This window comes from Anser brachyrhynchus, assembly GCF_964034855.1.
Source record: "Anser brachyrhynchus genome assembly, chromosome: 1".
NCBI classification, from domain to species: Eukaryota; Metazoa; Chordata; class Aves; order Anseriformes; family Anatidae; genus Anser; species Anser brachyrhynchus.
Window position 1 is genome coordinate 150,204,223 of NC_137694.1, and position 26,348 is coordinate 150,230,570.

Genomic DNA, 26,348 nt, shown 5'->3' on the forward strand with positions numbered 1-26,348 from the left:
CTGTGGAATCATACTTTTGGTTCATTGTGTTTCTGTATTGCATGTGTAATTTTGAACAAAAAAAAAAAACAACGAGCATGGAAATTTACATGAAATATTTTAGTAATGAATGTTTTTGTTTTACAACCCCATTTTTTTCCATGCTCCGACCATGTTTGAGTCCAATATCTCCCTGAACTATTATTTCAGTAAAATGCTTATGAACAGATTAAAGATGCACCTTCATGCTGACATAAAGGATTTTATTATAATTTTGTAGTCTTTATGAAAGACAAAAAAAAAAATACTTTTTTAGCATAAACACAACTCTTCATCCTAATGAGAAGCAGCTTTTTTTTTTTTTTCCCTGTCCCCTCCTGGATGAAATAGGATATTTTAAATATTAAACTCTTATCACCTTCGTAAACATTGCATGTGATATTAAGGCCTTTTGCAATATATGTGCGTGTGTTTGTCCATTTATTTCTAATGTAAGAAGGAAAAGTCATTTCTGGTGCTAACCCAGGAGAGCCCAGCATTTCATTTTGTATTCTGAGGATGCAGATTAATCAACCTGACTCTCTTACCCAGGGCTAGCCATTCTGCCTAGAAATCTGCATATCTGCATATTACTGTTCTTCCCTGAATTTAATTTCCTACAGGAGCTGATATTAATCACCCTGTTTAAACAGAGGGGATTTGGGGTCTATACAAATATGACATTTTTTATGGAAGTTGTAGAATATTTTCTCCTTTTTCATTATTATTTAAAGAGACAATAGCTTGGTGCTTTAAACCAAACTATAAGAGATCATTTTTGTTTATTGGAGCTCATATATATTTAGTTTAGATTTTAATCGTAAAATATGTTGCACCAGGAAAACTGTTTTACATTTTTCTTTCTAAAGTCTACCTTCAATGTCAAGAAAATTCCTACAGATTTCATTGCATATGGTGGAACAGAGTTGGGCCACGTGTCTCAAATATATCCTAGCTGAGTATGTGTAACTCCCTTTATTTAAACCCCATACCAGTTTTACCTGCTAAGTACAAAGCATCACACAAGCAGTCAAGCATTTCTATACCCCTGGAGCCAACCAGCCTGCTTTGCAGGTGGTGAACTGAGGCAGAAAAGTATGGTTGACTTGCTGGCTTCCCACTGAAATCCATGAGCCAGATGTAGATGTTCTGAGGTTTAGCCCTGTGTCTGAGGAGAAAAAAAAAAAAAAAAAATGTAGATTTAGCCCAAGGCCAAGCAGGACCCTGTGACAAGGACAGCCTGTGGCCCAGGCTCCCCATGGAGGAGAGGACCTGTGTCTCCTGCAGGTCCTTGGGGAAGCACTGGAGGAGTTGTGACACTGTCACTGAGAGGTGGGAGAAGGAAATTAGTTGGTAAGCCATCCCTCTTTCCTGTGCCAGGTAAATCTGTATCTACACAAGGCCATTGGCCCTGATTGTGTATGGAAAGGGACAAAGACTGTCGGAAAATTAGGTCAAGCAGGGAATCCTCAGTGCTGATAATTTCTTGTTGTCACCAGGCTAAAATAGTGACAATTTCAGAAAGGCAGCAGAAGAAATGCCTTAGCCCTCCTACCTTAAAGCCCCTCCGTATTTTGCGTTTGAAAGTACAGAACAATGAACTGTCACTGTGTGACTCTACTGATGTCAAATGCATTGTATCAGGCAGGAATTTTGTCCAATCTGTCTGTCCCTCAGCCAATATTACTTGGCATATTTTATTTTGGCTGCCTAGACTGAGGTTTTGGTCCAAGCACAAACAGAACTCGGAAGAACAACATGCTTGGAAATATGTGCCTGCGTACCCAAGAGCCTCTGCCAGCTGGAAAAACGGAGCCATACATCAGTTACTGACTAGATATACCACCCTTGTTAAAAAACGAAGCTGCCATCCAGGTTTTTGTTTCAATTTACACTCTGGCCTATCGTGGCACTCAAGGTTAATTTGGATTGGCATTTCCTTTGCAGAGCTCTGTGATGCAGCTCTGAAAAAAGATGGGACTTTTTTTTTCGAAGGCTCCGCTCTTCCTTAAGGAAGTCCTGCCTCCTGTTGAGATGTTTCTTTTCTCTCTCCTGCTTATTTATGCGAAGAGATCTAACATTGCATCCTTCTTGCTTTCTCTATCAAGAAATACATACAGGCTTTGTTTCTGTGCCATCTTTGGGGTAAAATTTAAATGCAGACTGCCTGACTGTTGTCCATTCAGTACTAGTACAGAACAGGAAAAATATTAAGTACACTTTCACATAATTTATGAGAGAGACATGTTCTCCTAGCAGTATGTTAACCAGATGTGGTCTGGTTTCTATCAGAGCTTTGGTTGTGCAAATACTTAGTGTTACAGTTCTCAGAGAGGTTATGGCACCAACAGCTTCACAGGGTCTGCTCAGACAAGTAGACTGAGGTGCTGCAATGTACAATCAAGGCAGGTATTGTTACCTCTTTGCTAAAAGTCATTGTTTTTGTTTTTTTTTTTTTACGATTTCTGACGTAAAACTGTACGTGAGGTTGATCTAAATGTTTTTCCTCTTTCTATAAATTTTGTCAGGCTTTGGAAATGTTTTCCTGTCTTAGGAAAGTTTCATGATAAGGTAAAAAATACCCAATTACTGTGACTAACCCAAGGCTTTCTAGAGGCTTTATTATCAAAGGTCTTGGCATTACTGTGAAGAGATTACTGGTATTCATATCGTTCCTCCTGAACACCTAGACTGCTATATTTTCATTGCCTGTTACAAATCACAAGGGTATTGCCCCAGGCAAATAACAGCTTAGCATGTTTATCTGTCTGTGCTAATAACATTTCATTTGAAGTCTTAAAAGTCACAAGTGGCTTAAAAGGGCACTATTACATGACTTTGAATTTTATTGCAAAATGACTAGGTCCAGTTTCATTTGTTCTGCTTTGAAGTATTCATGTCTCTTGGCTGTCTGATTGCAGCCTTTGCCTATTCAAACTTTAAGCACAATCCCCTTGAAACAAGATGCTGTCTTCTCTAGGTAACAGGGAGAACTTTGCTTGTAAAAATGTTGTTTGTAAGCTTAGTTGTGTAGCTTCTATTGGTGTAATGATGTTATCCACTGTTACTTTAGTGGTAGCTTGCCAGTAAAGAAAAAATTAGGTAAAACTTCAGTATTGTAATTAACTTAGATTATCCATCTGCATTCATGTGGTAGTTAGAACTGAAAACTATTTAAAAGCATTTAAATAATACTCTGTATCCTTTTAGAAAAATGTAGAACTATGTAAGAGTGATAGTCTGGACCAAATGTTTTCTTCCAGACATTCAGAGCCTTTAGCTAAGTTATATTAAAAGTGTTTTCATCTTAAAGTCTGTGTACCTTGACTTTTTTTTTTTTTTTTTTAAGGTAAGAGAAAATATAAACTACGGCACAGTCAGTGCATCTAAATGAGGGCAGATTCTTAAGAATAAGCACCAAAGACAAATGGGCTTTTCTTTTTTTTGGTCAATGCTTTTCCAAGCATGTTAGAATTTGTAGAAAGAGCCTCAGTTGCCCTCTGCTAAGGGAAAATCTTGTCATATTGCTAGAGAGAAATAATAGAGAGTTCTTTCTGACACATAACTAAAGTATATTCATGCAATTACAGCAACAGAAAAATTGGTCCACCAAGTTCTTTACAGGCCGTCTGGACAGTATAGATATATTTAACTTTTGACAACGCTGCCAGTACTGTATGCTGTTTTGGAATGGAAGTGTTGAAGTTCTGTGAACAGCATAATTACACAGGATGAAACCTCAGAACACATGGGAAAAAACTTCTTCCACATATCCTTACTGGAGGGAGTTATATAACACAGATTTTAGTTAGTAGATGAATAAAATGCAGAACTGGCAAATTAAATTTCATTTTAAAGTATTTTAAGTCCAGATCTAATTTTCATGGTGCTTTTTGCAGGAAAATATTTTGGTATAAAATGTCTTATGAACATATGCATATATTTTCCAACTACAAAACAAACTTCAGTGCTTTGTTTCATAACAAATATTGCCATTTGAAAATAGGCCTGGCATAGCTTAACATACTTCCACCATATTTTTGCAATAACAGATGTGAAATTTTCTGTAAATAAATCCAGAAAAAAAAAAGAAAAAAAAAAAAAGAGTAGGAATTGCTCTAAATTAAATGATTATACCTGCAAAGCTTGTAACAAGGTATCTTCTTTAAGAAATAAGAGCCAATGATACATATGACAGGAATATTTTTTATTTGAGCCTTATTCTGTAACCAGATTCTTATTTATTTTACTGAACTCAGAAGAGTACTCCGATCTGCAAAAACCTGAGTGGGGGAGATGTATGTCAGAAGAAAAGATAATTGATGGTAAACGTCAAATATTAAATCTTGATCTGGTTATTACCCAGCATACTAGCTATGTAAGTAGCTTAACAATTACAGCTGTGATTGACTAGGTGGGATCCAAAATCCTAAATATCAACTGCCAGAAGGGATAATTATAACACATTAGCACCTGCGTGCTTAGACAAGATTGACAACTCCAGTCTAACATCTGCTTAATATCACTTTCATACTTTTCATATATATTTTTTTTCTTTTAGAAAGGAATAACAAAGATTTTCTTGAAGCATAACAATAATTCAGCATCCATGTTACACAGTAAATTATAGTTGCTTGTTGTGTTTGGTCATGTTTTGCACTGACACATTTAAAATTAAATAAAGTCTTTTTGGGATTAGACAGTCACAGTTGTGGTCTATTTTTGACAAAATGTACCTGTCAGAATAATATGAAGAAATCCCAACAAGTGGGCTGCTCTTCAAATGGCTGGGCTGGCCAATGCAATTGAAAAAAAAAAAATGAAACTGGATTTGAAAAGAAAGGTCTTACACTCCCACAACTGAGACAAGAGAGCAGTTAGTACTTAACACGAACAGTGCAGGAACACAGCCCTGTGAGGCTGATCACAGAGATGAGACAACACATTCCCCACCCTGCACATATCCTGACCATCTCAGTTGCACACACAAGACATGACAATCTCGGGAGTAATAACTGCAGGGCTGAGCCCTGTCTCAGGTCTCTTTAATTCGCAGTCTTATGAAAACTTTTTTAAACACCTATTTGATAGTAGTAATAATAATATTTACCTATTTTTACCACAAGAACATTTGAATACTGGAACAGGCTGCCCAGAGAAGTTGTGCAGTCTCAATTCTTGGAGGTTTTCAAGGTCCAAAATCCTGAGCAACCTGGTCTGATCCCACTGCTGACTCCTCTTCAAGCAGGAGGGTGTACTAGAGGACTTCTGAGGTCTCTTCAAACCTCACTGTATTTTCCTATTTTCTGAAAATTATCGTGAAGAATTCCAGAACAATCCATTTTCTAGACAAAAGGAGAAAGATGTCATATGAATGTTTGCCACATTCACCCTAATAATATGAACTATTTTTAAGCCATAACCTATTCTGTATATTTCAGAATGTTTAAGACTTTAACATTGATGTTTTAAAGTATTGAGGTAACTGAAGCATTTTATATCATATTTTGATACCACTGCAGTACTAGTGCTTTGCTCAAGTTCATGTCATTGGCAGATCTCTACAGGCGAATGAGCTGCAGGACTGAATTTTGCACTCACAGAGCAACAGAAATATTCTGATAAAACAAAAAAACAGCCCTTCAATTTGCTGGGTATTTTTCCCTTTTATTTTTGGAACGTTAAGGAATACATAAGAGAAAAATGACCAAAAAAAGTTTCTTGTGTGTATTATCAGTTCTAGTTATAATGACCTCATTTGCATTTAATTTAAAGAAACAGTTAGTTAAATGGAAATTGTAACTTAATTTAAAATTGGTTAAGTTGTCTTTTGTTTTCTGAATAAATATTGTCATGGAAGAAATTGCCTGAAAGAATCAGACTATTCTGGCTAATATTAAAATGGTTTGATTTTCTAGTGACAGGATAGAGGAAGCATAACATCCTTTTGCATGTGACATGATTAGGAGAGATCATTTATAACATGTTTGAAGGGAGACTATCCAACATGATTGTTCTAAAATTTATGCTGAGATATTTGTTTGGAGCTGCCTGGAAGTGAAATGTTTTTGTACAAACAAACAACCAAACAACCAAACAAACAAAACAACCCCACCTTTTTATAGTTCCTCACACCCATATCCTCATTCAGCATCTCCCTATTTATTAATGAAATATATTGAATTAATAACATCTATGCACAGCTAAAGTGAAGTTAAATCAAGACTGTTAGTTCTTGAAGGGAGGACACATTTGTAATTTGTCATTTATGTATCTTCTAAGCCATTGGCTGAGAGGGAAGAAAAGAACAAAGTGTACTGTTCACTCCTGAGGCCTGCCAGGGCTGTCCATTCTTTCCTTTAAAAGAAGCTAAGATGACAATTTTGCAATATAGAAGCTGCTGTTCCTATTCAGACAAACTCTCTCTTACATTTGTCATGTTCCTTCCACTAACAGACATTTTAAAGGAGGTCACAGTACCTAAAATAGAGTACTCTAATATCTTAACATCATTAAGTTGATAAAATTATACATACACTCTGCAGTGATAACAGTTACATAAATGCATGATTTTACAGTTTAGGAATTGCATACATGAGTGCCTTGATCATACTCCTGAAATTAGTAGTTGTTCTATTACCTGAACGGACACTTACAGGACATATTAAAGGTAGGCTACCTATAAGTGCCTATAAGTACCTGTAAGTGAGATTTGCATTATTCATATAAATTCAATTTCCTATCCTGTCTTGATCTACTAGGCAGTTTGGCTTTATAAAATTTTGCAGTGTTTAGTTCTTTTTATAAAAAAAATGTGCATAGGTCCCTTAGTTGCTGGGGCATTTTATTATCACCGGTGTTTCCCTTCTTATGGTATTCTAAGTAAGGGTCAGTCCAGTTGCTACACAGAGGCACTCAAGAACTTCTGTTCATCTGAGGTTCATTTATAATTTTACAGTATGTATAAGAATTAAAACTGTACTTCCAATATATGTAAAAGCTCTTTTTATGATAACATTCAATATAGTAAAATGAAATTTTATATATGGTGGAAGAACTCTTTTCTTATCTGTTACTCCATTCTATATTCATATTTTTGCCCACCTTCCCCATCAATCCACACTGGATTCAAATAAAATTAATTACTGTTTCACATACAAATGGCATCACTTTACTCTGTATTTCTTTCTAGATAAGTATTCTAGTTTGCACAACCTTAACTCATTTATGTTTTGAAACTGAAATGCTGATTTTTATTTTTTGGCTTTTTTCAAGGTTAGAGCCCATTAATTAAATTTACCAGTCTTGTGAGTGTTCACTTTACCACCTTTGATAAAATATTACTGTAAATTTCACTGGCAGACCAAAAACACTAAATTTTCAGTTCTTTATTTATCACTTCACGGCTTCTACAAAGAATGCTGGTAGATTGAAGAGACGTGATTTGCCTTTATGACAGCCATTCTGTTTTGTCCATTGCATGTTTGAGCACTTGATGGACAACATATTTATCAGACAAAATAAATAAATAAGTAGAATCCTCATCTAAAGAGAAAGAAGCTATGTAATGATAAGGGCAATCAGATCTCCTCCTTCAGATTGTTAGATGATCAGAGATGCAGCAGTAGTGTTTGCAAGCTTCCCCACAGATAGGTAGAGCAAATAATTCACAATGAATAATGCATCCAATGAGTTTAGCCTCTCCCTGTCTGATTGTGGCACATGCAAGATCAGTTCATGATTTTGTCCAATCTGTTCATTATTCAAAGTATTTGATTATTTTGGTGTGAGCTTTTTAAACTCTATTAACCATGTTTATGAGTGTACACAATGTGATTTACTTTAGTTATTGTGATTGATCAGGCAAGTCATGAAGACAGTACACCATTTTATGGAACACATTTGTGTGAGACATTTTTTCAGCACTAATATGCTTGAGCTAAAAAGTAATTTTCGACGGAGAGAACTTTAATTTTGAAATTCACTTTTGCTAAAGATTTTTGTCAGTAAAGCTCAGTTTTATGGAAATTCACAAAAAAAGCAAAAACTAGGATGACACCAAGTCCATTAATAATCTTACCTACTGTGATTACTCACTTACCTACAGTGATTACACACTGGGCCCATGTAAAAAATACAGGAAAAGGACTTGGTCTTCAAGGAAATTAAATCTTTACCTTTTTACTTTAAACAATAAGAGTATGATGTGATGTATACAACTATCAGAGCCTATGAACACCAATTCTGTTCAGATAGATCATCGATCAGCCACCATGTACTAAATGCTTTCATTTATCAATCACCTCTAATCTATGCCAGCTCTGTATAATTTGATCCCTGTCCTCAATTTCCACTTAGCATTGAATTCTTTTTATCTCAGAAACACATCTTTTTTTTTGGTGATTAGTCCATAAATTCTGTCACTTAAGTGCTGATTTCTTCAACTTCAACTTCATTATTGCCCTCAGATGTTGTTAGGCTCATTGGAGATGCTAGAACTAAATCTGTCTGTGAAAAGAGTGTATTCCATTAAAAATACTGCCATATTTATGTCTAGAACAAACGTCACTCCATTACTCATGGTCTCTTCTGCTTCAACATAAAAAGTATTATATTTCTTTTAGGAACATTGAAGAGGCATTGCCAGTGCATCAAACTTCACAAAGCCCATAATTTCAAGGTTTGCTGGTACAGTTACCTTGTTATGGCACAGCTGTTCCGTCCATTTAGGTAGTTAGGCATTTTAAAGTATGTGGTACATGTACAACTGGTACATGTACTTCCAGACTTTTAAGTGTTAGGTAGAAACTGGGAGTAGATTATATTGATGGAAAAATTAAGTTAAATGTCAATTTTCAGGTTCAGCCCGTAACAGAACTGTTTAATCTGCGAGTTATCTGCCTAAATCATTTTATGAATGAGAGTAATTGTATTATCAATCTATAATACAGACACTTTTCAGACAGTAACTATTGATCACTTCTTAATTTTTATACTAAATGGGCAAAAAATCAAAGTCAAATAAGATTCTTGTACTCCTGTATATGCCTTTGTTAATAAATTCATTAATTGAAGCAGAATGGGAGTAGAAATGCTTGTGAGTCAATGAGTTATATACAACTTCTTGATGCAGTATCTTGGGGAGGATGGTATCACAAATTACTGCTTTGTGGTCATTATTTACTACTGCAATACCATAAAAAAAATTGAAAAGAGATAAACAGAGAAGGGATATGATAGACACCCTAATAGACCCTTACTAAAGAATCACCCCAATTTGTCCCATGGTCTACACATATGGAAAAAATCTCCAGAAGCTAAAGTCTTCCAGCAAGTGAGGTGTGGAAGACAATGACAGATGTGTTGTTGATGGTGGCAAACAACGTGAGGTAAATTTTAGGCAAAGTGAGGGAAAACACTTTTCAATAAGCATTCTTTCCCAATAGTTATTTCCTAAAGCTCTTGCCTGAATGCAGGGGGGATAGTCATGAAACGACATGTCAATGTTGGGATTAATAACCTATACATTAGAGGTCCTTGTGCAGGAAAGATAAGGTGCAACTCTGCCCCCTCTCTGAGACAGCGTGATTTGGCCAACAGCTATTCCAGGCAGTACTGTAACATTAACTCCAGCATCACTCACACAATGCTCTGGTGTTTTAATTTTTAATCAGCTTTACTATCCCCTCCCACCTTTTTCTTCAGCTTGCTGAAGTCAAGCATATCCACAGCCAAGTACAGACAAGCAGAGTGTTCAATCTCATTTGAGAATAAAACCCTGAGAGAATCATTGTGAGTTTAAAACTTCATTGCAACTTCCTGAGTATATCACTAATTATACATAACTAAGATACATCTCATTTAAAGCCCTAAGTATGGAAAAGAATGAGGATGATGGTCTTACTATGTTATCCCTCCCATGAAAGGACTTTATTTAAATTACGTTATTCTGTAAAATATACTGTATCTGGTATTTCTTGCTTAGAATGTATTTTCCACCAAGTCCCACACTCACCAGCAATGTGCCTTAAATGTACCTTTACTCTAGAGACATCCTCCTACACTGCCAAGCTTCTCTGAAACCAATTGCACTTGTCTCCATTAGAGGAAATATTTGAATTCATCCCAAACTATTTGGAACATCTCTTTAAAAATGATATTGTTGAACACTGAAGATTTACTTTATTTTAAAGTTTCATGGTTCATGCAAAGTTTAATCTCTTTTTCAACACTGAAGCAGTTTTAGAAAACTGTTTAGTTTTCTGCCTCTGTCTTCCTTGACATTGTTCTGTAAGTGCTGTCTTGTTAAGAATAATGTTTCTTCTGTCATGGGTATTCCGCTATCGTTGCTCCATCTCCAAATATGTTTTTTTCCATATCCACATGTCAATCAATAGCTTGTCTTAAACTAGCAAATGATAGTCAGTGGAACTCAAATTAAAGATAACGGTTTTTATGCTGAATCTTAACTACTGATGGTAGAGACAGTATCCATGGCTTCAACAGAATGAACACAACTCCACAGCTGGATCTCCACAACTTCTCATGTAGTTCACAAGAAATAAAGTTGAGGTATATTCTACGGCAAAACTCTGGAGAAACAGCTGCCCATTTCTGACATATACTCTACCAAAATAAGTGCCTTCTGAAGGTAAATAAGAGTGATCCAATAAACTGAGCAGCAATAATACCTGCTCATAGTGACTGTATTAAATGCAGTTATTACCATATAGTGCCTAGGCAGAAAGTGAGGAACTGAAACAAAGCTCAGTAAATGTGGTGAAATGAAGTCTGTTGGCTTCATGGGGTTTTGGATCAAGATTAAGATGCAATAAATATCTGTCTCACAAATGTTCTGTATCCACACTGATAGAGAAAATATTTGTTATTTTCAGCTTCTTCACTTTATTAGAAACTTGTGTAATAGTCTATAATACATTTCCAAGTGTGTGCCTGAGTGTGTATATTTAAAAAACATGTATGTATGTGTGTGTGTGTATACACACTTTATTCTCATTGTCTTTATTTGGTTTTAACATGTTTTCTCCAGTCTCCTGTCTGTCAGCTCATTTATACAAATCTTACTGCCTCCTGTATACATAGAAAGCATCTCTCACACATTTTCAGTCTTTCCTCAGGACCTATTGGTACCACAATGTCATTTTGTGATGAGAGCAAAAGTCATATAATGATTGTTGTTCCTGTCTATATAGTTTTGTAAATGCGAGGACACACAAAAAACTATGCTAAATGAATTTCATTCCTGTCCTTGTGTCACTTGCATTTTTAGACATTACATTCTTAGGAGCATCATATTTTCAGAAATGCTTTTACTGTGCTCAGCATGATAAGACCTTGATCCTGAAAGGAAGCTCTTGGTGTTTTTGTGTTGTAAAAACCTTTTGTAGGGTAGTGAGAATACTAGTTTAAAAATGTTTGTTCCACAATTGAACAAACTGTGCTCAAAAACACTGGAAACTTGTTGTTTTTAGTTTACTGCTTGTGAGTGGATTAACAAACCTAACTTCAAGGCATAAGGTTCAAATGTTTGGGCCTCTCTGTTATTTGACCTGTTCAAATAAATGTTTACTTCATCTAAATGGCAGCCCAAAGTTGAAATAGTATATTTGAAAGCTTTTTAAAAACCTATTTCTGCTATTACATAGATCTTACATGATATTTTGAAGTAGAATTGTGTCATCCTATAGGAATTTAAAGTGGCTGCAGAATTGCTGAAGAAAAGCAGATGATGTAGACCTCAAGTATAAGGAAGAAAATTTCAAAATGCAATCACCTGTTTTGTGATCTCCACTACATCACAATAAGTAATATAAACATATAGAAAAAGCCAATGGCTTTGATTAGCTACGCTTTCATTCTGTTGGTATTCAAGCATTTTTGCTCTCATCAGCTGCTGTCACCTGTTGACCCCAAACTGCCACCTTATATTCCAAGCTTTCAAATCGGTAGTAACTGTAAAGCAGCGTGAATCCTCACCTTCCCATTTCCTTTAGCTGAAACAGGACCCACAACTTTGCATGACAAGAAAATTGGTGGTTGGTGGGCTACCAAAAGGGCAAAGATCCAGATCTAATAAGCAGTTAGTTTTTATATCCCTGCTTGTCAAATAGGAAGTTATTGCCCTGACTGAAGCATCTCAGCCCCTGTGAGGAGGGGGTAGACATCAGATGGGAACCCAAATACCTATGTGCAGGAGGTAAAACTCTGAGGTGTGTACACTTACCTTCACATATCCAAGTTTCTTCCTTTAAACCTTCACGTGTCCAAGTTTCCTCTCTTGAGGTTACATACTTTATGCTTTTTCAAGGGATCCAGCAACAGTCTATCTTCCTCTTTATATACAGAGGTGTTTTCATGTACAAGAGCCACTCATCCACCTGATATTGCTTATGTGTGTTTGTGAAGACTGAAATCCAAACTGCAGAATTTAGATATAAGTGTTTGTGGAGAGTTAAAATGTTTGTTAAGACTCGTTTCATCTGTTATTTTCATGGATTACTATAAAGTCTAACACATTCCGGTGTTATAACCTTTCTGAAGAACAGAGGCAAAGCTTTCTTCCTCATATGCATGGATGGATACCACATACTTTTAACAGTCTTCACAAAATTCTGGCGTCAGTTTAAACATTACTTTTTTTTTTTTGATGTATTATCAAATACATGGAAAATGGATAGATTAATAGAAACATATTACTGGAAAAAATGGTGACCAAAACATACTAAATTCTCCTATCTATTTATGAAGGTTGCAAAAAAAAAAAAAAAAAAGGAAAAAAGAAATGGAAGTTCATAAAAGACAGTGGAAGTAAAGTATTTCAACCTAAAATTTGATAAATAGCAATTCTTCCCCTCCTCTTTAAGGTAAATGTTAATTATTTGAGTTGAAGGGTGCAAATGCAATTCAGAAATATCTACTAAAGAAACAGCTTTGGGGAACATAAAATCAACCTGCTTGGATACCTTCTGCTAATAATGCTGACTGGTTTCTTCATTCACTTCTTGTAAACCCTATAATCTATGCCTTAAAGAGATTTGCAAGCCCTAGGTAGCTCAGAAAAAAGTAGTTATCTGGAAAAGAAAATGCCAAAGTGCTGAACCTTGAATTTCATTTAAAAATAAATAAATAAATAAAATAAAAGAGAAAGTCAGTGGGATTTAAGTTTTTACTGACAAAGCTATGGAAGGGGCTTTGCTCCTATAGATTTTGGTGGGAGGACACACCTACATGGTCCTGAAGATATAGTCCTTAAACATTAAAACATTATCCCTTCTCATTATCAGCATTTCATAATTAAAAGACTGAAGCGATTAGGAAGCTAATCTATTTGTCAATTTGTGCACAGTACATACTATTGCATCATAATAACATAAGTGTATTGTAATGGTATAATAAACAGAGTATGTCAAAAATAAGTGACAAATCTGTGAAAAACGGTCTTAACCTGGCATATGAGAAACTAATGTAATGATAGAGGCACCAGCAGAAACCACTATATTGATAAAATCAGGAAAACCAAAAGGACTTATGAAGTATTCTTGCTGTAAAGGGACATAGAGCTCAGGCAGTTTAAAACCTAAGTGGTAATTTATTAGCAACAAAAATATGTTTGCCACCTGTTATATTATGGATGTGTTGAAAGAGTCGATATCAAGCATATGGTCCTTCTTAGTCTGTGAAAATGGAGCAGCTGTTCACACATGTCCAGTCTGTAAGCTGAAAGGCTATCTAAAAGCAATGAAGAAATGCCACTACAGTAGTCCTTAGACTTTTAAATCAAAGAGCCATGAAGAGAAGAATTAGGGCAAGCACTAGATGAAAGGTGAGACAGAATGCACACATGCACTGACCTTTCAGTAATACACGTGCATACATGGATCCACTCATATGATACAAACATCCTCAAATGGGCTCAGAGCTAAAACTATAAAAAGAGTTCAGGAGTCCTTAGGTCTATAAAGCCTCTCAGATCTGCTATGCTGAGTTGGGTTATATGAGCATCTGCTATGAACCATTTGATAGCTCAGAAAAGACACAAATAAGCAACCTAAGGTCAACATACAATCAGTATGGAAACACCACAGATAAGGTGTCTCCCATTTTGCCAAGCATCACTTAAGGAGAGAAACAAGCAACCCCTTTCCCCCCTGCTCATAAAGGCTCATAAGATCATTTTCCTGCAGGTTCATATCTTAATTTTTAAACCTGTCTGGAAGAGCCATTGCAATAAATTTTTACGCAATTGTTGGATGACTTTAAAACTCATCTAGGAAACTAGAAGTTAACTTGGTGAATTTGAATCTCCTCACAAAGAAGACTGATTCTAAGAACAGGTACATGAGGACAGTCATATTCACTCATGCTTAAGTTTTGACTTTATTAAAAAGGAATGCAAAATTGATCAGAAGTGAAAAAGTCATACCTAAAGAGAATTAAGAGAAGACTGTTACCTGAGAAGAAGGATGATTCCAGTTCTGATCAGACTTCTTTTTCTCTTCTATGTTAAATAGAACTGAATTTGATGAATAAATATACTCCTTAGAGGCTGGCTGCACTATTAATGCTGTCTCTAACAGCAATGATGCATTGAGTCATTCTGGGCCCCATAAACAGTGAAATCTTTTCATGAAAGTTGAAGAGGTTCCTCTTCCTCATGACAAGAACTTATAAGCCCATGGTTAGGACATGGAGATTTGTAAATTTGCATCCTGTCATGAAAGAAGATGGTATTAGACCTCCATCTTCCATATTTGTAGGTTTTCTAGCTGACAGGCATCTGCCTACAATTGAGGTCTCATTTCCAGTATTTAAATCCTTCTTGAAACCCACATTCATGCTACCAAAATATTTCTGAGTTATGAGTGATGATGTGTATTGTCTCCCTATTTATTTAATGGTGGGAGAAAGGAATTTTTTAAAGTGCAAGGTAGTCCATCTAGGATTTAGCACTTCTAAAAATATTACCTACCTAAGGTTAGAAAGAAAACAAATCTCAGTTGGATAACAAATAGTTATCAATGGAATGATGCTTTTTCCTGTTGCTCCAGCTGTTAACATTAGCAATATATTCTATTCATTAACTACACCTCACCTGTATTTTTTAAGCCTCATATTCATTGTTTCCAACTACCTTTTTACTCTTGTATATTTTTTAGTAGATCAAATCCTACTATAATTATTTCCATCCTCATTATGATTTTCCAGAGCTCAGATTCTTCAGTAAGGTCCTCTTTTTTTCTCCTTCTCTGCGAAGACTGCAGGCAATTTTGTTTTGTTCTCTGACCTTTATGAATAATTAAGTTTGCTGTCTACCTGATGCTATTGTCCAGTTGTCTGTGCCTCTGCTGATTTTATAAGGCATACAGAACTCCTTACAGTATTGCAAATGCACCTTCATTCATAAATCCCTTATGCAGGAACTAGAATAAGTCCATCTACAATATTATTGTTACTTCTTTAAATCAATGCTAACACTGTATATTACTGTTAACCACAGTCCTGAAGCTTTTTGATCTCAGTCTATCTCCAGATCCTGCTTCCAGTCAGTATTTTTTACCTTATGATTACATAGGGCATAAGCGCCTTCTCTTATTTTGTGTCCCTAATCTCATTATCTTACACTTCTCTATATTTAATTGCATAAGGCACTTATCTTCCTTTGGGCACATTCTGTCGGAGTCATCTTGACTTTTTTGCCCTTCTTCTTTCTATTGACTGCCCCTTCCTGGTATGTATCATCAACAAATTTCATTCCCCTGGTGTACATTCCTCCTCCTGGGTCAAATCAAGTTCTAATACAGAGCAAAATGGTACTATAGAGCAGTCTCCCTTTAGAACAAATTGTTACTCTTCCTACATACCTTTCCCCTTTGGTCTCATAGCCACTCTTTGTGCACTTACATGTGTACATTTGTGGCATATTTAATGACCTTCTAGAATAAATTTCAGTGCCATGTCCACTACAAAACTCTCCTTAAGTCTTTTTAACTATTCTGGTGCCATTTTCTTGATTGATCTTTGCATTGTTCCTGGTTGTCTTCAACATTAGCTTTAGAAACTTAGTCTGTATTTTTCTTCAGCATCACTATAATTAAGGTCAACTCAGTGAAAGTGAAGGCAGAAATACACAAAGTAAATCTGATTTGCAATGAAAAACACACCAATGTATTTATACTATACACATATACATGGTTATAATACATCAAGTGTATTACTATTATGCATCTATACAAACACGTTAAACTAAAATATGACCCAAATCTTTTATCAACAGGTTGGAATGCTATTATTGATCATGTCTGTGATTCTGGCCAATTGATTTTTATTTGCCATGTAGTAAATTTCTGTAGGTTTTCATTTATTTACCACTCAGTTGTGTATTTAAAGTATTTTGTTGTTTTATTTCATTCAGGAATTTAGTTTTATAGATCTTTTGTAGCTATGTCCTTTGGTTATACCATTACAGAGGCATTATCTGCCGCTATTCATTAATTTAATTTTAAGCATTCAGAAAAGTTTTTCTCAGCACGTCCAAAGAAGCCATATATTTTTCTTTCTTCCCATACCTCAGTAAATAAATAAATTGACAAAATACTAAAATATCATTCTATTATTCTGTTGCTATACTAGAGTCTAAAAACTCCTTGAAATTGATGGAGTGGAATTAACCATTATGTGAATTTTCTTGGGGGGTGAATAGGGAAAACTTTATGAAAGGAGCTATTTTCTTGTAATAATTAACAATCATTTAGTAATCTCATGGGTCCAGACTCTCAGCTGATATAGATTGCTCTACTGGTTTAAACCAGCTAAGAGTCTGACACAACTCTGTTCACTATCACTTATTATTTTACATTGAATCAAAACTACATTTTACATTTGTGCAGAGGGAACTGGACAGATAGCAAAAGAGCAAATATTTATTTTTTACAGATTGTCTTCAGGCTTTTTACATGGACCCTCCCCCCCCCCCCCCCCCTTTTTTTCCCCTGTGTCTCTTTTAGATAGTTACTGCCAACAAATATTATAATCTTAATGTATTTACCAAACCATGTTGCCAAAGCCCTTATTATTGCCCTAATTCTTCTTTCCTTGAAGTTATTAGGAATTTAACGATTGACTTCAGTATGAGTAGATTTTAGGACAAAACCAAGTACTTTAGGGAGTAGTATTAACAAGTAAATTAATAAATAAGAACTGATCAGGGTATATGCTTAGTTTTAATGCTGGGTAACTATGAAAGCCTGTCTTCTATAACACTGATCCCAAGCAATGTAGAATTCTTCAATATAAACAGAAAGTTTCCCGAAGCCTTTTTTCTTTATTCAGTTTTCCAAATGTAGATGCAATAATCCAAAAAAATCCTACCTTTCATTACCACGGGTCATATGTCATTACTTTTAGGTCCATGAAATCCTGAAGGCAGGATGAGAAGTCAGTTTAGCAGCTGTGGATTTGAGGCTGCCTAGTGCTTGAATTTCCAAACTGTTAGCATTGCAGATAACAGCAATTGTCCTCCAGATATGGAAACTCTGTTTGTAAGAGCTGATACAAGAGGATTAAAATTTAAGCACTCATGTTGTAAGAGATAAAAAAGAAGTCTTCAGGGACTTACCCTCTTTTCCTCTTCCCATTGCAATGAACTGAACCTGTAAGTTCAAATTGTGTGGATAAATGTCAACACCACCAGCTATCTGATGTGCACATGCACAATTACAGCACATGTGCACTGAAAACCTCAATGACTTTTTGAAAGCCTTTTCTAAGCAAAATTACTTATAAAGTCATTTGTAATTTATAAATGAATAGCCTAAGTTTCTATGAGTGCCCTCTGTTTTTGTGCTTGTAGTTTACTGAAAGACGCAAACAAGGAAACTGCACTTGCAAGGAATAACTTGAGCTCTGCCTATCCTCTCTGCCTTTCCTGTTAACTTAGAGGATTTTGGCGGTTAAATATTGCCTGCATGCATGCCGATTCACATATTCCAGGGCTTGGCCCTGAAATGAAACATTACCAGGAGCGGCAGCAGATGCATGAGAGAATTAGGGGAAGTTGTGTAGCTGCTACTGTAGACACGACTGGGAAGGATGCACCTGGCATTCATAATTGAGAGCTCAGAGGATAAAGATGAATGGTCCTAGAAAATGGTCCTAGAAGATAGAGGTCTTCTGCCTGCACTGGCGATGCATGCCAAAAGAGAAATTCCAGCCTTTCCAGACAGTTGATGGCAGATAACATTTCCCTGTAAATGTAAATTGCTCTGAGTTAGCCCATGTCTGGTCTTGCAGTGGGAGGGTTCTCTATATAGTGATTCAAGTCTGAGGGATACAAATTAACGAGTGATAGCTGACCCTTCTGTCATCATATTCAATAAAGAAAAACCTGTAAACTGATGTAAATGCCCTGGTCTCTGCATGAGTAAGGCCACTGCAACTTGGAGTTCCCTCCTTTGTAATAGCTTATGAAAAGATGGGATTTGAGATCACTGCTTTTAGCAATTTCATCTTCAAAAAGATGCTTTTTGCTCTAGAAATGTTCTATAATTTATCTTTATATCATAATTATATTGCTGGCTCAAATTTACAGTCTTAGACTGTAAATAACAACTGTGAAAAAGATTTCAGGGCTGGGATGAATGAGATGTAAAGCTAATTCCTACCACTATTCTTCGTGTAGTGCAATACTCTGCTTCTTGAAACAGACTGCATGCAGACTTACACAGGAAAGGGTGTCACTTTAAAGAGACATCTGTATGTACTCAATCCTGATTCCTGCACACTTTGCAGTTCCTCAGTCTGGGTGACCATGTTGTCTTGGCCATATTCACACAGCACATCAGAGCGAAACCCCTTTGTTCCAGCCACCTCTGGGTTGCTGCAGAAAGGAAACTGCACATGTATCCGAGAGATCAGCTCCAGCAGAGTCCAAACGATGCCCTGTTTTGGGTCCCTAGAAAACAAGAGCCCATTAGATACCCTGGTAAGTCCCTGCTGACACAGCTAAAGATGCTTTCCTCAGGAGCAGATACACTACTCAGAGAGAAAGCTGCTGTTTGACATGAACACGGGCAGCAGATTTTGGCCCAAAGTCATCATACCAAGATTGAGTTCACAGAAAATGAGGAAAACCTGCTCTCTTATAAAAACTAGCTTATCAGTAGTGAGAGTTAGGCTCCACACAGCCAGCTCCTGTACGAAATTCCTTTAGCACGTGGCTTGCAGCACAAGCCTAGGGCTCTTGCCCTGGCCAGACAGCATCTCACTTGGGCCTGCAGGGTACCAAAGCACAGGGGCCCTTGCAAAGTTGCCCAGCTACAGGGGCATGCTACTTATGGGTTCCAATCATTCAAGGGACCTCTGCTAGAAAATAAGCCCTTTGGCCATAGCCCTCACAGTGTGACCACTCACTGAAATAAAACCTGATAGACTGGGTATTCTGAGAAGGGATAATAAAAAGAAACTCTGTTGGATCCATTATGCAGCTGTAAAATCATTGCCCACTCTTGCATTCCTACGTGGGAAATCTGTCTGAAAGTTCACCATAAAGGATGGAGAATTCATGTGAATTTATGAGAATTCATGAGAAATGAATAGACTGTGCTGTCTTCTCATGTATCTCCCAGGGCTCCATCCAGACTCACTGCAATTTTGAATAGAAAGTAGTAAGCTACACTTGGCAAAAAGCTGCTTCAAGTTATTGTTCTTACTCCTGATGCCAATAAAAAACAAGTGACCAAATAGGAAGTCCAAGCCATAATCATTCCCTAGGTTGTTCCTAGGCTGCTCACCTATGTGCTCACCCCTTGATCATAATACCTTCTATGGTTGCAGCCTCATTCTCTACAATAAGAGAGAATCACAGTATATTTTGTCATTTATTTTCAGAATCTTTTCTCCTAACATTAATGTGTCTCTCCAGGTGGATTTGCTCTACAATATCTGCATGCAAGATTTACAACAACAACAAAAAACCTGACCAATAGCCATATTTTTAATGCATTGTAGGGCCTCTTCTACGACAGAGCCTAAGCTCTTCTTCCTATTTTCTGTTTAGAATTTACAGTTTTCCATTCAGAACTGAGATATTCAGACCTTCACACCTGATTTCTATATATGTTTCAGTGGCTGAATGATGAGAAAAAAAATAGTAAAATGCACATATGTTATGGTAGATTGTAATTCACATCAGACTCTCAGGCATGCAGTACTGTTTCTTACATTGAAAAAATAAGACAAAAGAATAATAACAGAAATGTGATAAAAGTCAGTTGAACAACAGACTGATTTACATGGCTGCATCTTTTGAATGTCCTGTTAGCCAGCATCTGAGACAGACTTGAAAATCAGCAAGCTATAAAACTATGGAAGCCAGAGATCCAAACTTGTTTTTTTCATGATAAGTCATTTGCCAAGTATAATCCCCAACAGCTTTAGATGACTCTTCATAGACACACTTTGTAGACAGGAACTCAAACACAACTTCCTACACGGGGTTTGGTGTTCTGCCCCAGTGCTTGCCAACTATTTTGCAGCTGTAAAGAAGCAGGTCCTCAAGTGAAGTGATACGGGGTGGCTCATGTCCACATAGCTCAAGCCTAAGCATGTTCACACACTCCTCTTTTGGGCACATTGGCTACACCAACTCTACATAATCATCAGTCTGCATCTCAGGAACTACTCCCGTGCCTCAGACATAATTGTTTTATTTTTGTGTTATTAGCAGATGAATATGCATTAAGCAATATGAGGATTGTGTTGCAGTCTATCAGAGATTATTTATTTATTTGTTTGTTTGTTTGTTTGTTTGTTTTAAGAATAACACCAGCTTTCCTGCTCCAGAACATGATATGACAGAGTCTGGAGTTGTCTGAGAGTGCAGGAACTGTGCTAGCTTTGGAGGACTCTTGGTGGTGCAAGGAACCCAGGCCAGGGTGCAGCCAGCATCTATGTCTTGTTAGGTACAGAGCCTAAAACAAGGTGTCACCCTTTCAGCAGTGCTCACAGCTCTTTGTTGAGGGAAGAGGCTGGCTCTGGTGGAAGGGAGTCTCTCTTCCCAGGCATTCAGGGGACCTTGGCATGGAACATATCAGAAACTAAGATACTTAACACTAGATATGCAATGCACTGTAGACTATTAAGAAGCAAATATTAATGAAGTTCCATCATATGCCAAGGACTAACTGAACTTAACTAAGAAATTTGAGTTGTATTTGACTTGAACTCCCTCATGAGTCAATCCAGAAATATGGGACCTTTCTCTGGAAGTTGCTCAAAAAGTCTTCCCTCACGTTAGAGGAAGAGTTTAGTCTCTCGACTAAAATCCTGGAGCTGGCTATCCAGTGGAGTGGCTCAGACTAGGTAGAATGGAACTTATTAATGCCTGAACACAAAACATTTTTTGCAGGAGAAATAGTTTTATAGAAGGCCTTCCTATTGATATTAGACAATGAGTAATTATGTGAAGGAATGAATAAAAAGAAGGGGTTTGAATGCTTAAGGAGCATTTTCTAACAAAGTTTTCAACGGTGTCTGAAATTTGGAAAATCCTCTTGGTATGATTTTCCAAATGAGTTTTGTTAGCAAGTAATAATTTTTCAGTTGCAACATATATTCTTATCCTTTTAAACAGTTTAATTCATAAGTAAAGTCATTTAATAAAAAGAAATTCTTTCCTGAAAACTGCAACATTTATTTCCATGGATTTGTATTTCCTTATTTATTTAAATGAATTATACTAACAGATGCAGTTTACACACATTCCTTATAAATGTCAAAAAATACATACAGGAGAGACATTGCAAACACTCAAAATGTGGGAAAAGTTTGAGAATCATTGTTTGCGGCTTATTAAAAACCTGAAAATCCATACAATGGAGCAGATTCTTTGGTATCTGTCAATGGTTGAGCTCACTTAAGAGCTTTTTTCCTAGAGTGGACAGTAACAGAATTATTTTCTGCTTGGCAATCTATTTTCATACAACTTGTAGCTCTCTGATCTCCATCATATTTGATTAAAACAGGCCAAGTTTTCAAAAGTCTTTATGCAGATAGATACATCTATACAGAAATAATTACACATGCCTATACACATGTGCACACACACTCATACAAATTATATTCTACAGGAGGAACACCATTACAGCCTGAGCTTTAGATGTTGTCTGAACTGTTATATCTAAATGGATATTATTTTGTAAATAATAGCGAAGGGAGGGAACTTTATAGTAGAAATGTTTAAGGAAGATAGATCCAATAGCAATGTTTAGAGAGCTGTCTTATTGCTTTTCATGTCAGTGAAAGCTGAGATATTCTTTGGGTACTTGGTGACCTGCCAGCTGGCAGCTGTAACAGGCATTTCTTTGTTAATACCACTTCAGCAGCTTGCACCACTAGTTGGACTAGTAAGAAGTATTTGGTCATGAGAGAACTAACGTACTTTGTTTCTGATGTGTCATACTGACAATAAATTGTTACGTTACATTCCACAGGAGGCTGATATAATAGAATGAAATGTATTGGAGCATGTGTGGTAGAAAAAGAAAAGAAAAGATGTATAATATGTTAAAAGACAGATAACCTTTTGACTGTGGTTGTGAAGCCAAAGCATTACCTCCATATCTGGATGTCATAGAATTGTTTCCTTACACCTTTATGCTTAAGTCAGCTGTTTCAGGTCCTTGGGTGAAACCTCATCCATTCGTCAGAAAGGCATGAGTGGCTCATTCAGCTGGTATAGATCTGAATGACAACTAAAATACACTATTATAGTTTTGGAAGAGCAGGTTTATTTGGCTATTTGCAGAGATTGTTGTTGTCTGGATGTGATCGCTGAACTAAGCAAGAGTGAGCAGAGGACCATCAGGGAGTGCTGTGTGTTTCTCCTCTCCTCTCCTCTCCTCTCCTCTCCTCTCCTCTCCTCTCCTCTCCTCTCCTCTCCTCTCCTCTCCTCTCCTCTCCTCTCCTCTCCTCTCCTCTCCTCTCCTCTCCTCTCCTCTCCTCTCCTCTCCTCTCCTCTCCTCTCCTCTCCTCTCCTCTCCTCTCCTCTCCTCTCCTCTCCTCTCCTCTCCTCTCCTCTCCTCTCCTCTCCTCTCCTCTCCTCTCCTCTCCTCTCCTCTCCTCTCCTCTCCTCTCCTCTCCTCTCCTCGCCAAGTCTCCTTCAGTCCCTAACTTCAAGAATATCTTTATTTATAATACTAACATTTGGACAAATCTAGCTAGTTTTATATGTGCTGCTTTTGATGTTGGTAGCACAGCTGTTGGAGCAGCTCAGGGGAATAGCTATGACTTGTTGCTGCTATCTGCTACAGATTCTTGAGGTTATCTGTGGGAACCTCAATTTTCTATTTTGTTTGCGTGAGGTACTTGGAAACATCCTTAGGGTTTTTTTTCACTTGATGGCTTTAAGTGAGAGTTTGTGTGTTGGTATCAAAAGTACACACTCAAAATTCATTCAGTGCTTCCAGCTGATTTTGGTAACCCTCATAGCTGACAGGTGGTAGATAAATATCTCAGTTGATGATAAAGTCTTTCCATCAAAGACCAGTAATTTAAAACAGACAATGCTTTTCAATACCTAGTTTCCTGTAATGTCATAGTAGACCACTGACTCTTGCAGTCTTATGTTGACATGTTTTGGTGCTATATATCTATACTCCTGTTCAACATTTTATGTGCTTTGTATTTGATGCTATTCCTTTCTTGAGCTCTGCTTTGACTATCAACATGTTGCTCAGAAAAATAACTCATTGCCTTCTCTGACGTTGCTTGTTGACACAGGTGTCAAGGGTGTTTCTTTTGCTGTGAATACTCTACACATCATTGCATCTTGCATAGTTTATTTGGATCTCAAACTGATGCAAATGTGGCTGATCTGTTGGGAAGAGGAAAAAAGCAGAGGTTTACATTATTCTGAGATTTTCTTAGTCTAGCAAATTTCATGTTCATTGTATGTTTACATGTGAGAATTAGGTAAGACACAAAGCACATGCAAGAGACTCTTGGATTTTGGTTGATAAGTTCTTCTCCCAAGCTTCCCTGCTGTTCTTTCCATTCTTTGGTTGTCGTGTCTACTTTGGCATTAATGTGAGCCATCACAAAGTGTAAGTTGTGTTTTGGTATTCTGTCAATCACACTTTTGAGGCAATTGTAGAATTTGTCCAAGTCACTGTGTTCTTCTGTCAGAAAACAGTTCTGTATGATTGATGTCTTTAGGAACCTGGTTTGGAATCTGGCATATATGATGTGCTGGCTGATAGCTCCCCAACCAAAGAGTGATTTTTTCACAAAATCTGTCATGGTGAATGCTATCACATTTACACGTTCCTTGTCACACAGATGGTTCAACTTTCAGTGGGTTAAGAGGTGGGTTCCCACCTTTTACCTTTACAAAGGATCAGGAAAAAGCTGGGGAGAAAAAAAAAAAAAAAAAAAAAAGCAACCACCAATTGTCTTTGTAGGATCATGTGGAGGTACAAGAACCCTTCTCCGAAAATCATCAGAACAAACCATCATCCCTGGATGTTCACATTATTCCAGAAGTTTCTATGCACATGAGTGCAAGTAGGTAACCATTCAGCAGAATTTGATAGATGGTCAGATTGTTCATTTTGTTGTGAATATTTTCCTTCTTTCTGATGCTCCGTAGTCCTGCAGAAATATTGAGGATGGTAAGAGCACCTCACCTAACACTATTTTGGATAGAACTGCAAAATATGCTAAAACAGTGTAATACTACTACTACTACTACAACTACTACTACTAATAATAATAATAATAAAAGCTAAACAAACAAATAGACAGCAACAACAACAACAACAAAAAAACACATAGACCCTGAAAATACAGACAAAATGTGAAAATAACATGAGGTTTGACTTAGAAAAATACAAGTGATAACATTTTAGCTAACAATCATCTGAAATATGACTCAATTTGTGGGTGAAAAACCAAATTTGGCAATAGTAGGTGAAAATAAAAAAAAGGACTGGAAGGTATTGTACATTAAACATGAGCTTTTTCATTGTCAAAGAGCTGGAATAATACTGAATGTTATTTTGGAGTGTCTATTTAAAGACATCCCTTTTCCAGAGCAACTTCTGTGAGTCTGCCTGAAAAGCTGAAATCAATCCTGACCATCATATAGCAAGAAAGATGTTACCAATTAGAAGGGCATTTTGAAAAAAAAAGCAACACAACTGTTGAAAAGATTAGGTGGACTGAGGTGTAGGCATAAATATATAAACTGCTGCTTTATTAAGCAATGAGTAAGGTGATAGGCAGACTGGAGGAAAGTGAGGGAATGGCATAACATTAACATATCCTTTTATATGGATATAGACATCAAGAAAGATGTTTTTCTTGTGATTACCCTGTATTTTGTAATTAACCCTAATGGACTGACACTATGAATAAAACCCTTGGAACAGCTGTTTCAAAAACTTCTTGTTTGTTAAGCTGTGAGAAATTCTTCTAAGGGAAATAAAAAGGCCTTTAAAAACTGAAATGTACCTACCACTGGCAAAACTATAGAGAGGATAATCTTACATTTGCAATGAGACAGGCTGGAAGATCTCTGGTCTCTTTCATCTCTCATGTTTCAAATTCTGTTACCAATGCCTATTTGGTATTAGCCTTTTTAGTTTTCTGTTCTCTTTGTGGTAATCTTTGGCCAGTTTTGTTTTCTGAGTAGGAATTCATGCAATATATTAACTATTAATGTAATGTTCAGCTAATCTTCTTCTTATGCCTTAGCTTATTACAAATGAAGAATGTTAGAATATTTTAAAAATTGTAAAAAAAAAATGTATTTGGAAGCCAACAGTAGAAATAAATTAAATTATCCTTCCTCCTATCTCATATTAGGCATGAAATATTTCTGGCTTTCCTTTAGTAATATATTTTATATTTTTCAATAAATATCACTCAAAAAGAAAGAAAAAAAATCTGCTTGTCTAAAAAGACAGACTAGTTTATTTCTGAAGATATGGAAAAACCATAAATACAATGACCCATTATAGTCTTTTTAGCTGGCAAGAACAAACATGATAAAGCCTTTGGCATTAGGTTTGAAAATACTAATATAATTGACTAGGGGACAGGGTAATCTAACAGCAACAGCTTTGGCACATTGCAGTGAAGCCAAAAACATTGGAGAAGCTAGTTAATATCCTCAGCCTAACCTTCCTATAAGTTCATTAACTAGAACCTCTGTCACCCATGAGAGATGATCAGGGAGAATTTGGTCGCAAAAGAATGAGTACGAGGGTGAGTGAGATGCTGGTCCACAGCTCAGCAAAGCCAGACTGAGCTCC